General features: G+C 44.5%; 1 pseudogene; it reads left to right on the top strand.

The window, feature by feature from the left end:
- Window positions 1-13,417, top strand: part of LOC115161767 (serine palmitoyltransferase 2-like) — a 62,993-nt pseudogene that overhangs the window by 38,985 nt on the left and 10,591 nt on the right.

Raw genomic sequence — 13,417 nt, 5'->3', positions numbered from 1 at the left:
CACTCTGCTGCCAGGCAGGCCTTACTGCAGCCTCAGGTTGAGGACTTCTGATCCTACATACTCTCTCCTCCTTTTTTTCCATCCTTCGTTCAGTGAATATAGAGAGCTTTTCCAGAGGTGGACACAGGTGTCTCTCCTCCCAACCTCTTCCTTTGATTGAAAGCTGAGCTGTCCATACCTGGCTCTCCTTCCAACCTCTTCCTTTGAGTGACAGCTGAGCTGTCCATACCTGGCTCTCCTTCCAACCTCTTCCTTTGAGTGACAGCTGAGCTGTCCATACCTGGCTCTCCTTCCAACCTCTTCCTTTGATTGACAGCTGAGCTGTCCATACCTGGCTCTCCTCTCCGCCACTTCCTTTGATTGACAGCTGAGCTGTCCATAAATGGCTCTCCTTCCAACCTCTTCCTTTGAGTGACAGCTGAGCTGTCCATACCTGGCTCTCCTCTCTTGACCACTTCCTTTGATTGACAGCTGAGCTGTCCATACCTGGCTCTCCTTCCAACCTCTTCCTTTGATTGACAGCTGAGCTGTCCATATCTGGCTCTCCTTTCCGCTACTTCCTTTGATTGACAGCTGTGCTGTCCATACCTGGCTCTCCTCTCCACCACTTCCTTTGATTGACAGCTGAGCTGTCCATACCTGGCCCTCCTCTAAGGCCTCTTCCTTTGATTGACAGATGAGCTCATGGAAATCAGTATGAATAGAACTGGCTTGAAACCTCTAAACCTGGCAATTTGACTAGTAAACTCATGGGTAGACTCGCAATGATGGACCTTGTATTGTGATACAGGATTTCCATGGTTACCAGGCTTTGGTTTCCTCAAGGCGTCTGAGTCTTGGATGGTATGAGTCGGAATGAGCTCGCTAATGTTTGAATGAATGAGTTGATAAAGTTGAATAAAATGCTTTCCAAAATGTAAATTGTGTCTTCTCTTTGTGTTTTGCTAAGATGGACCGAGGATTTGAAAAGAGTTTGCAGACTACGAAGATAAAATGAATCTATACATGCAACGCCTTGTTCAACTACAAATCTTTGTTTATTTATTAAGGCTAACAGACAGCCCTTTTCATTATTTTGTCTACAACACATTTTGATTAGCCTATGTAATTGTAAAATAGGCGCATTGTAGCAGTCGTAATGGCATGAAATCAGCAGAAGCCAAGGCAGGTTGACGTGCTCAGAGTGGAGATATATTTACAGGTCTTGGTGGTCCAATAGCACCATATCATACAAAATATACATGTAGATTGACCAAATATACGTAGGCAATAGCCCTAAAGAAATAGCCTCTGTATCAGGCTGAACCGGTCCTATCTGAATAAACACAGGTAGAGGGCTGGACTGTACAGCCTCCCCTTGAGAAACCAAATGGAATCTGTCTAACAGGAGCTCAAACAGGTAGGCCTAGATAATATAAGCACTTGGCCCCCGGGACCATACAGTTACCCAATTGGCAATTACAACCAATAAACTGGTTCTACAATGTAAAAGGCAATTTCCACATCTGTTGTTACATTGGTACATTTGTCTATATCAGACTTAATGATTATTAATGATTTTTCAACACCATGCATACATGGAACAATCATTTGTTCACAAACAACAAAAAATGACAGAGACATAGGACACAGAAATGCCAAACTCTGACATAACCCGGGAAATATGAACAATGAAAACCATACATTTAATTACATAAACAGAACTTCTACCTCGTGAGTCTTGCGAATGTTCTATAAACATCGTGCTCATTCAGAGCAGGGTAAGAAATGGTTGGCCAAATGAAAATGTATTGTAGGTAGGGTTGCACATTTTGGGGAATATTCAGAGGTGGAAACTTTCCATGTGAATTAACGGGAATATATGGGAATTAACGGGAATATATGGGATTTATAGGAAATATATGCAAATTAATATTAATACCATTTAAATGTAGATGTTTTTTGCATTGGATATATTTACCATATCGTATGGAGACAGAAACATAAACCTTTTACCGTATCATAAGTAGACATTATTGCTAAGGATTAAATCCCTGCAATAGAAATAAAAAAACTATTTGGTCAAGAATTGAACTTTAATTAAATGAGTTGACTCTTCACATGGGATGATTTCACTGAACAACAAAAAAAAGGGAATATTGAATGATCCCCAATGATCCAGCGCATCTCCCAAAAATGTTTTCGACATATATTTGTAAAATGATAGTCCAGAAACTAAAGCTTTGGTTGTCTGCCTCTCAGGTGTCCATGTCTTCTCTCTGGACCTCCTCAATGTCCACCTCTTGAACATCAGACTCTGAGGCCTCATCTTCACTGTCACTTTCCAAACTTGTTGAGGATGGCTTGTTGTCAGGCTCAAAAAGCCTCAAATTTGCCCAGATGGCCACCAATTTTTCAGCCCTTGTATTGGTCAGCCTGTTGCATGCTTTGGTGTGTGTGTTCCCAAGCAAAGACCAGTTTCGCTCTGAGGCGGCTGATGTTGGTGGGATTTGGAGGATGATGGAGACAACAGGGGAAAGAGACTCAGATCCACAAAGTCCCTTCCACCAGGTGGCTGATGAGATATGTTGGCACGACTGCCATATTGCATCTTCCTCCCAAAGCCCTTGCTTGGAAGTGTACTTCGCCAGACTACCAAGAACCTTGCCCTCATCCAAGCCAAGGTGGCGAGACACGGTGGTGATGACACCATAGGCCTTGCCTTGTTGATCTCTGCACCAGACAGGATGCTCTTGCCAGCATACTTGGGGTCCAACATGTATGCTGCGGCGTGTATGGGCTTCAGGCAGAAGTCTTCACGCTTTCTGATGTTTTTCAGAACTGCAGTTTCCTTTGCTTGCAGCAACAGTGAAGTGGGCAGGGCAGTATGGATTTCTACTTTTACATCTGCAAGCAGAGTCTGAACATCAGACAGGATGGCATTGTCTCCCTCAATCCATGCAATGGCTGTTGCTATAGGTTTCAGGAGTTTCAAGCTGCTTTACCACTCTCTCCCATAATACATCATCAGGAGGATCCTCTTGATGGGGCTGTCCATATAGGCAGACTGTGATATGGCCATTTCTTGGAGAGACTCCTTCCCCTCCAGGAGACTGTCAAACATGATGACAACACCAACCTGATGAGTGTTGATGGGCAGCTTCAAAGTGGTGCTCTTATTCTTCTCACTTTGCTTGGTGAGGTAGATTGCTGCTATAACTTGATGACCCTTCACATGCCTAACCATTGCCATGATGTACTCGAGGAGCAGATTCAATGCATGAGCAGCACAGCCAATGGGTGTGATGTGAGGGTAGGACTCCTCCACTTTAGACCAAGCAGCCTTCATGTTTGCAGCATTGTCTGTTTCCAGTGCAAATACCTTCTCTGGTCCAAGGTCATTGATGACTGCCTTCAGCTCATCTGTAATGCAGAGACCGGTGTGTCTGTTGTCCCTTGTGTCTGTGCTCTTGTAGAATACTGGTTGAGGGGTGGAGATGATGTAGTTAATTATTCCTTGCCCACGAACATTCGACCACCCATCAGAGATGATTGCAATACAGTCTGCTTTCTCTATGATTTGCTTGACCTTCACTTAAACTCTGTTGAACTCTGCAACCAGTAAATCAGTAGATAAAGCATGTCTGGTTGGAGGGGTGTATGCAGGGCGAAGAACATTCAGAAATATCTTCCAATACACATTGCCTGTGAGCATCAGTGGTGAACCAGTTGCTTTCACCGTTTGAGCAAGACATTCATCAGCATTTCTCTGACTACGTTCCTCCATTGAGTCAAAAAAACTTCTTATTCCAGGAGGACCATGAGCTGTTGCTATCGATAAGGGGTCTGATTCATCATTTTCACCTCGAATAGAAGTAGAGGGACTTTTGTCAGAGGTTGTGTCACGCCCTGACCTTAGAGAGCCTTTTTATTCTCTATTTTGGTTAGGTCAGGGTGTGACTAGGGTAGGTACTCTAGTTTTTGTATTTCTATGTTGGCCTGGTATGGTTCCCAATCAGAGACAGCTGTCTATCGTTGTCTCTCATTCGGTTTGCTCTTTATTGTTTTCTGTGCGTTTCACTCGAATAAAGATGATGAAACCATTCCACGCTGCACCTTGGTCCGATCATTACAACAACGTTTGTGACAGGTTGCTTGTTGTGAGCGCTCAGGGAACTTTATGCACTTGGCCAGATGATTCTGCATCTTTGTTGCATTCTTCACATATGATTTGGTACAGTATTTGCAAATGTACACAGCTTTTCCTTCCACATTAGCTGCAGTGAAATGTCTCCACACATCAGATAGTGCCCGTGGCATTTTCCTGTAAAGATTAGTGAAAAAATATATATATATATACAATTCCATGTACGGATAAATAGTTAAGCAGTTAGATTAACCAACTCCTTTTGTAAGATAAATGTATTAAAATGAAACATGTATTAAAAACAAGTGAATTAACACTCCTCAGTTAGCATGGCTCAAGCAAGCTAAAACCCACATGGTAGCAAACACTAACTAGCAGATTGTTAACAAGTTAGGAATTATTTAAACACTTTGCTGTAGGTTAATATTTACTAGTTAACAAAAAATAATGTATGTCATATAAAATATATTCACCCCACCCAGTATTGTAATCAAAACTTACCAGAAAGCATGTAGTCCTTGGCTCAGACAGTGTAGTAGTGTGGGCTCAATAGCATCTCATTAGTGTGCAGGATCTTGAGAATCAGCTGTACAGGTGATGGAAGAGTGCACTGTGCATGCAGAGGGTTGCAATTCCATTGAATTGGGGATAATTTAACCAAAATATGCCACAAGACCTAGAATTGCCTTATGTGTATCCCACAAAAAAGATTCACTGTTATTAGCTAACTTTTTTTGATGAATTTAAGCAAAATTCCCCAGATTTCGTATTAGATGGAATATAGATTTACCACATAGGGCCTATGCATTTAAAGTGTGAAAGCAACAGCAAACGTTTCAAAAAGAGAAAAAAAGCACTCCACTGGCGGGAGTTTGGAGACTGCATGTGAAGAGCCTCGCCTATGGCGCATCTTCACCACAGTAATAATTTATTTTAACAGTAAATGATTCATTTCAAACCGTTGTGACACTGCCACAGGGTAAGCAGTTCCCGAGAGAGTTGATGGTTTAGGACTTGGAATAGGGTCTTGCAGGTCAAGGGTAGGATCTTGCAAGTCATGCTCCAGGCTGCTAATGAGTATCTCTGAACTCTTGTGGATTCAGTCATAATGCAATTCATTTTTTTATGAACATGTTGCTTTGTAAACAGAGGGACCATGACTCTCCTAGTAAGAGATCAGAGACACTCATTCAGCAAGCATTTCAAGATGAAAACGTTTCAGACATGAACATATGTGACAGTTAGGGAAGATGCATTCCCTACAGAATTTGAGGTATGGAGATACACATTACAAACAACAACAGATTCACTACAGAGAGGGGTGTGATAATAAGTTTGAGCAACATGATTTAGAGTGAGTTGTTATCCTCAGCCTTTCTATGTAATTGAACAGATATTGAGTGTTTTTATGACATGTTTTATGTCATGGGATTCAGCTAGCCCAACACCATTAGCTACCACTAGCCCAACACCATTAGCTACCACTAGCCCAACACCATTAGCTTCCGCTAGCCCAACACCATTAGCTTCCACTAGCCCAACACCATTAGCTTCCGCTAGCCCAACACCATTATCTTCCGCTAGCCCAACACCATTATCTTCCGCTAGCCCAACACCACCAGCTTCCGCTAGCCCAACACCATTAGCTTCCACTAGCCCAACACAATTAGCTTCCACTAGCCCAACTACGTTAGCTACCACTAGCCCAACACCATTAGGTACCACTAGCCCAACACCACTAGCTTCCACTAACCTAACACAATTAGCTTCCACTAGCCCAACACCATTAGCTTCCACTACCCCAACGCCATTAGCTTCCACTAGCCCAACACCATTAGCTTCCACTAGCCCAGCGCCATTAGCTCCACTACCCCAACACCATTAGCTACCACTATCCCAACACCATTAGTTCCACTAGCCCAACACCATTAGTGTATTTGTTGTCAATGGACAGACGATGAGACACAACTTCAGATATTGTTGTGGTTTTTAAGTTGTGGTTTTATTACACTGTTAGAGCAGAATCTTAAATAGAGAGGTGTGTGTGTCACTCAAACTTTCACAGAAATGATCAAATCAGTGTAGAATTTGCAGATAGAACATGTCACATGCACGTATCTCAGTGAGAATCAGTGATTGAGGATGAGGAATCAGTTGGTATTGTAACATTCGTCGTATGGTGTAGACCAAGGCGCAGCGGGTTGAGTGCTCATATTTACTTTTATTGAACACTTACAAAACAAGAAAACGAACGAACGACAAACAGTCTTGCAGGCTACACACAGCAATGCAAAAACAACTTCCCACAAACCACAGGTGAAAAAAGGGCTACCTAAGTATGACTCCCAATCAGCAACAACGATGTACAGCTGTCCCTGATTGAGAGCCATACCAGGCCAACAAAGAAATACACAACCTAGAAAATCATAGAAATACAAAACCAGAACAATACCCCAAAACCCCGGAACACATAAAACAAACACCCCTCTTACATAAATACATATCCCAACAAACCCTGAACCACATAAAACAAACACCCCCTGCCACGTCCTGACCAAACTACAATAACAAATTACCCCTTTACTGGTCAGGACGTGACAGGTATTGAGAATGAGGAATCCGTTGGTATTGAGAATGAGAAATCAGTTGGTATTGAGAATGAGGAATCAGTTGGTATTGAGAATGAAGAATCAGTTGGTATTGAGAATGAAGAATCCGTTGGTATTGAGAATGAAGAGTGATTCAATGAGAGAATTGAGAATGAAGAATGAAGAGAGATTCAATGAGAGAATTTAGAATAAAGAATCAGAAGAAGTGATTGAGTGAGATGTTCTCATCCTATATGAGGTTTTCAGACTTCATCTTGGCCTGTTAGAGGTAAAGTTAAATCGATCAACGCTTGGTTCTCACTCAACCTTTCTGTCACGTCCTGACCAGTAAAAGGGGTTATTTGTCATTGTAGTTTGGTCAGGGCTTGGCAGGGGGTGTTTGTTTTGTGTATTTCGGTTCTATGTTTTCTATTTCTATGTTTAAAACTAGTTTTCTATTTTTATGTTGGGTTTTGGTAGGACCTCCAATTAGAGGCAGCTGGTTGTCGTTGCCTCTAATTGGAGGCTATATTTAGTTGAGTTTTGTTTCACGTGTGTTTTGTGGGTGGTTATTTTCTGTATAGCCTGTGTGCCTTATAGAACTGTTTTACTTCGTACGTTTATTTTGTTTAAGTGTTTTCTTTAAATAAATTAAGAAGATGAGCACTTTGCCCGCTGCGCCTTGGTCCTATCCTTACGACGCCCATGACAGAACCACCCACCAAACAAGGACCAAGCAGCGAGGATTGGAGCACTGAGGAGAAGGATGGACGTGGGAGGCAGAACGACGCTTCTAGGAAAGGAAATTAAGGGAGCTACATGAGGCCGAGAGGCATCCCCCCAAAAATGTTTTGGGGGGGGCACACGGGGAGTAGGGCAGAGTCAGGATGGAGACCTGAACCAACTCCCCGTGCTTATTATGGGGAGCGACGGATCAAGCAAGCACCTTGTTATGCGGAGATACGCACTGTGTCGCCCATACGCACGCAAAGTCCGGTGCGGTCAATAAGGGCTCCGCAGCGTTGCTGGGCGAGAGTTGGCCGGCAGCCAGGGAGAAGTGCGCCGGCGCAGCGCATCTGGCCACCAGTGCATCTACTCGGTCCAGTTTACCCTGTTCCTGCTCCCCGCACTAGCCCTGAGGTGCGTGTCACTAGTCTGACGCCTCCAAAGCCAGCCCCACGCATCAGGCCTCTAGTGCGCCTGCCCAGTCCAGTACGTCCTGTTCCTGCTCCCCATACTACCTGCTCCCCGTACTAGCCCTGAGGTGCGTGTTACTAGTCTGGCGCCTCCAAAGCCAGCCCCACGCATCAGGCCTCTAGTGCACCTGCCCAGTCCAGTACGTCCTGTTCCTGCTCCCCGCACTACCCCTGAGGTGCGTGTTACTAGTCTGGCGCCTCCAAAGCCAGCCCCACGCATCAGGCCTCTAGTGCGCCTGCCCAGTCCAGTACGTCCTGTGCCTGCTCCCCGCACTCGCCCTGAGGTGCGTATTACTAGTTTGGCGCCTCCAAAGCCAGCCCCACGCACCAGGCCTCCAGCGACGCTCCTCAGCCCGGAGCCTCCAGCGACGCTCCTCAGCCCGGAGCCTCCAGCGACACTCCTCAGCCCGGAGCCTCCAGCGACACTCCTCAGCCAGGAGGCTCCAGCGACGCTCCCCAGCCTAGAGTCTTCTGAATGGGAGCTACGCCCAGAGCCAGAGCCACCTCCGTAGTGGGAGGATTGGGAAGGGGGGGGGGGTGTAGCACAGGGACCGTTGTTGACGGTGGCCACCCTCCCTTCCCTCCCTTTAAGTTTGGGGTTCTTGTTTTGAGGTGCATTCTTTGGGGAAGGGGGGGGGTACATTCTTGGTCTGCACCTTGGGGAAGGGGGGGGGGGGGTACTGTCACGTCCTGACCAGTAAAAGGGGTTATTTGTCATTGTAGTTTGGTCAGGGCGTGGCAGGGGAGTGTTTGTTTTGTGTATTTCAGTGTTTTGGGTTTGGGTTCTATGTTTTATATTTCTATGTTTAAATCTAGTTTTCTATTTCTATGTTGGGTTTTGGTAGGACCTCCAATTAGAGACAGCTGGTTGTCATTGCCTCTAATTGGAGAACATATTTAGTTGAGTTTTGTTTCACGTGTGTTTTGTGGGTGGTTATTTTCTGTATAGCCTGTGTGCCTTATAGAACTGTTTTTCGTCGTACGTTTATTTTGTTTAAGTGCTTTCTTTAAATAAATTAAGAAGATGAGCACTTTACCCGCTGCGCCTTGGTCCTATCCTTACGACGCCCATGACACTTCCAGTGTTACTCTCCGAAGACAAACACTGTGAGTTTTACCAGTTGAAGTCCATGGGGAAACCATCAAAAGATTCAAAACCCTTTTCTCTCTGTGTAACACAGATAAATTACCCTACACTGTGGGAACAGTGCTTTTTTATACACACACACGCACGCATGCCAACTTACACATATAAGCATGCATGCACACACGCATCTCCTAGCTAGCCAGTATAATTGATCTCCTAGCCAGCCAGTATAATTGACCTCCTAGCCAGCCAGTATAGTTGATCTCCTAGCTAGCCAGTATAATTGACCTCCTAGCCAGCCAGTATAGTTGATCTCCTAGCCAGCCAGTATAATTGATCTCCTAGCCAGCCAGTATAATTGACCTCCTAGCCAACCAGTATAGTAGATCTCTTAGCCAGACAGTATAATTGATCTCCTAGCCAGACAGTATAATTGATCTCCTAGCCAGACAGTATAATTGATCTCCTAGCCAGCCAGTATAATTGATCTTCTTGCCAGGCAGTATAGTTGATCTCCTAGCCAGGCAGTATAATTGATTTCCTAGCCAGGCAGCATAATTGATCTCCTAGCCAGGCAGTGGTACAGTAGAGCTATAACCTCTGAAGTTGCAGGAAACCTGAGTGAGAATGAAGAGAGATTCACTGAGATAATTGAGAATGAAGAATGAAGAGAGATTCAATGAGAGAATTTAGAATAAAGAATCAGAAGAAGTGATTGAGTGAGATGTTCTCATCCTATATGAGGTTTTCAGACTTCATCAAATCAAATGTTTTTATATAGCCCTTGTTACATCAGCTGATATCTCAAAGTGCTGTACAGAAACCCAGCCTAAAACCCCAAACAGCAAGCAATGCAGGTGTAGAAGCACGGTGGCTAGGAAAAACTCCCTAGAAAGGCCAAAACCTAGGAAGGAAACCTAGAGAGGAACCAGGCTATGAGGGGTGGCCAGTCCTCTTCTGGCTGTGCCGGGTGGAGATTATAACAGCACATGGCCAAGATGTTCAAATGTTCATAAATGACCAGCATGGTCAAACAATAATAATCATAGTAGTTGTCGAGGGTGCAACAAGTCAGTAACACAAGAGTAAGTGTCAGTTGGCTTTTTCATAGCCGATCTTTGAGAGTATCTCTACCGCTCCTGCTGTCTCTAGAGAGTTGAAAACAGCAGGTCTGGGACAGGTAGCATGTCCGGTGAACAGGTCAGGGTTCCAGCAGGTCTGGGACAGCAGGTCTGAGACAGGTAGCACGTCCGGTGAACAGGTCAGGGTTCCATAGCCGTAGGCAGAACAGTTGAAGCTGGAGCAGCAGCACGGCCAGGTGGACTGGGGACAGCAAGGAGTCATCAAGCCAGGTAGTCCTGAGGCATGGTAGTCCTGAGGCATGGTCCTAGGGCTCAGGTCCTCCGAGAGAGAGAAAAGAAAGAAAGAAAGAGAGAAAGAGAGAATTAGAGAGAGCATATTTAAATTCACACAGGACACCGGAAAAGACAAGAGAAATACTCCAGATGTGACAGACTGACCCTAGCCCCCCGACACATAAACTACTGCAGCATAAATACTGGAGGCTGAGACAGGAGGGGACTTCATCTTGGCCTGTTAGAGGTAAAGTTAAATCGATCAACGCTTGGTTCTCACTCAACCTTCCAGTGTTACTCTCCGAAGACAAACACTGTGAGGTTTACCAGTTGAAGTCCATGGGGAAACCATCAAAAGACTCCAAACCCTTTTCTCTCTGTGTAACACAGATAAATTACCCTACACTGTGGGAACAGGGCTTTTTTATATACACACACGCACGCATGCCAACTTACACATACAAGCATGCATGAACACACACACACATGCGCATGTACGCATGCACACACAGTTTATGGTGTGATTGGATTCCAGCCAGCCAGTATAATTGTTCTCCTAGCCAGCCAGTATAGTTGATCTCCTAGCCAGCCAGTATAATTGATCTCCTAGCCAGCCGGTATAGTTGATCTCCTAGCCAGCCAGTATAATTGATCTCCTAGCCAGCCAGTATAGTTGATCTCCTATCAAGCCGGTATAATTGATCTCCTAGCCAGCCAGTATAATTGTTCTCCTAGCCAGCAGGTATAGTTGATCTCCTAGCCAGGCAGTATAGTTGATCTCCTAGCCAGGCAGTATAATTGATCTCCTAGCCAGGCAGTATAATTGATCTCCTAGCCAGGCAGTGGTACAGTAGAGCTATAACCTCTGAAGTTGCAGGAAACCTGTAAAGTGAAAACACTGTCTCAGACCTTTGGGCCAAACGCAGTCATTTTTCAGGGCTAGTCTAGGCCTTATCAGGACCACAGACCAGGGCAGTCATTATTCAGGGCTAGTCTAAGCCTCATCAGGACCACAGACCAGGGCAGTCATTATTCAGGGCTAGCCTAGGCCTCATCAGGACCACAGACCAGGGCAGTGCGGATGAGGTTTGCAACGGAAATACAGTTGAAGTCGGAAGTTTACATTAGAGGTCGACCGATTATGATTTTTCAACGCCGATACTGATACCGATTATTGGAGGGCCAAAAAAACCGGTGCCGATTAATCGGCCGATTATTTTTGGGAAAAACAATTTTTATAATGACAATTACAACAATAATGAATGAACACTTATTTGAACTTAATATAATACATCAATAAAATCAATTTAGCCTCAAATAAAAAATGAAACATGTTCAATTTGGTTTAAATAATGCAAAACAAAGTGTTGGAGAAGAAAGTAAAAGTGCAATATGTGCCATGTAAGAAAGCTAACGTTTAAGTGTCTTGCTCAGAACATGGGAACATATGAAAGCTAGTGGTTCCTTTTAACATGAGTCTTCAATATTCCCAGGTAAGAAGTTTTAGGTTGTAGTTATTATATTATTATAGGAATTATAGGACTATTTCTCTCTATACGATTTGTACTTCATATACCTTTGACTATTGGATATTCTTATAGGCACTTTAGTATTGCCAGTGTAACAGTATAGCTTCCGTCCCTCTCCTCGCTCCTACCTGGGCTCAAACCAGGAACACATCGACAACAGCCACCCTCGAAGCAGCGTTACCCATGCAGAGGAATGGAAAAAACTACTCCAAGTCTCAGAGCGAGTGACGTTTGAAACGCTATTAGCGTGCACCCGGCTAACTAGCTAGCCATTTCACATCGGTTACACCAGCCTAATCTTGGGAGTTGATATGCTTGAAGGGGTGGGTATAATTTGTGGAACGTTCCAACAGGAATCTGTTCTAAAAAACGTAAAGTAAAAGGTTGCCAACCAACAACGCATACAAAGTAGCAACGCATACAAACCTAGCTAACTAGCTGCCGAATAGGCATCAACTCACCACATAGCTTATTCTTAATGTTTGTCCAAAGGCAAACAGACATGTGAGGACAGAAATTTTTCGGAATAAACGTGATGAGTGAAAAACGCAATGAAATAGACCACTCCCTACCCGGTATCTTATTCTGCCGCTATACAACTTTGTATGCGTTATTTTTTGGAAACCTTGTTATTTCCGAAGTTTTTGGAATAGATTCCTGTTGGAACGTTCCACAAATTATACCCACCCAGGTTGAAGTCATAAACAGCGCAATGCTTGAAGCACAGCGAAGGGCTGTTTGAATTAATGCTTACGAGCCTGCCGTTCGTCCGTCCGTCCGTCCGTCCGTGTAAACTTGAGCTGTTTAACCAACTTTGAGTAGGTTCAGGCTTTAGATACTCATTTTTCAGTTCTTCAATTGAATTATTATTTGAAAACTGAATTGACCCAACCTCTCTCTCTCTCTCTCTCTCTGTGTGTGGTGTCTCTCTCTCTCTCTCTAGGTCGTGATCGTGTGCAGTAGAGAATACAGTCTATTTCCGTTGGCAACTGACAGAGATGGGCTTTATCATCTATGACAACAATGACTCGCCAGTAGTTCCCATGATGCTCTACATGCCCTCCAAGATAGGGTGAGTACCCATAATGACTTGCATGCCCTCCAAGATAGGGTGAGTACCCAAAATGACTTGCATGCCCTCCAAGATAGGGTGAGCCTGCCCTGGCATCCATATTTCCATCTATGAAGTTGGTTATCTTTCTCTATCCCTCAGCTTTTCAGCAAACCATGTGGCTTAGTGGGACCTGGGAGGGCATAGGCCCACCCACTGGGGAGCCAGGCCCAGCCAATCAGAATTTTTTTTCTCACAAAAGGGCTTTATTACAGACAGAAATACTCCTCAGTTACATCAGCTGTCCAGGTGGCTGGTGGCAGACGATCCTGCAGGTGAAGAAGCTGGATGTGGAGGTCCTGGGCTGGCGTGGTTACACATGGTCTGCTGTTGGACGTACCGCAAAATTCTCTGAAACGACGTTTGAGGTGGCTTATGGTAGAGAAATTAACATTAAATTCTCTGACATCAGCTCTGGTGGACAT

The sequence above is a fragment of the Salmo trutta genome, chromosome 25 (genome assembly GCF_901001165.1).
Source record: "Salmo trutta chromosome 25, fSalTru1.1, whole genome shotgun sequence".
Lineage (NCBI taxonomy): Eukaryota > Metazoa > Chordata > Actinopteri > Salmoniformes > Salmonidae > Salmo > Salmo trutta.
This window is presented reverse-complemented; position numbering and strand designations above follow the sequence as displayed.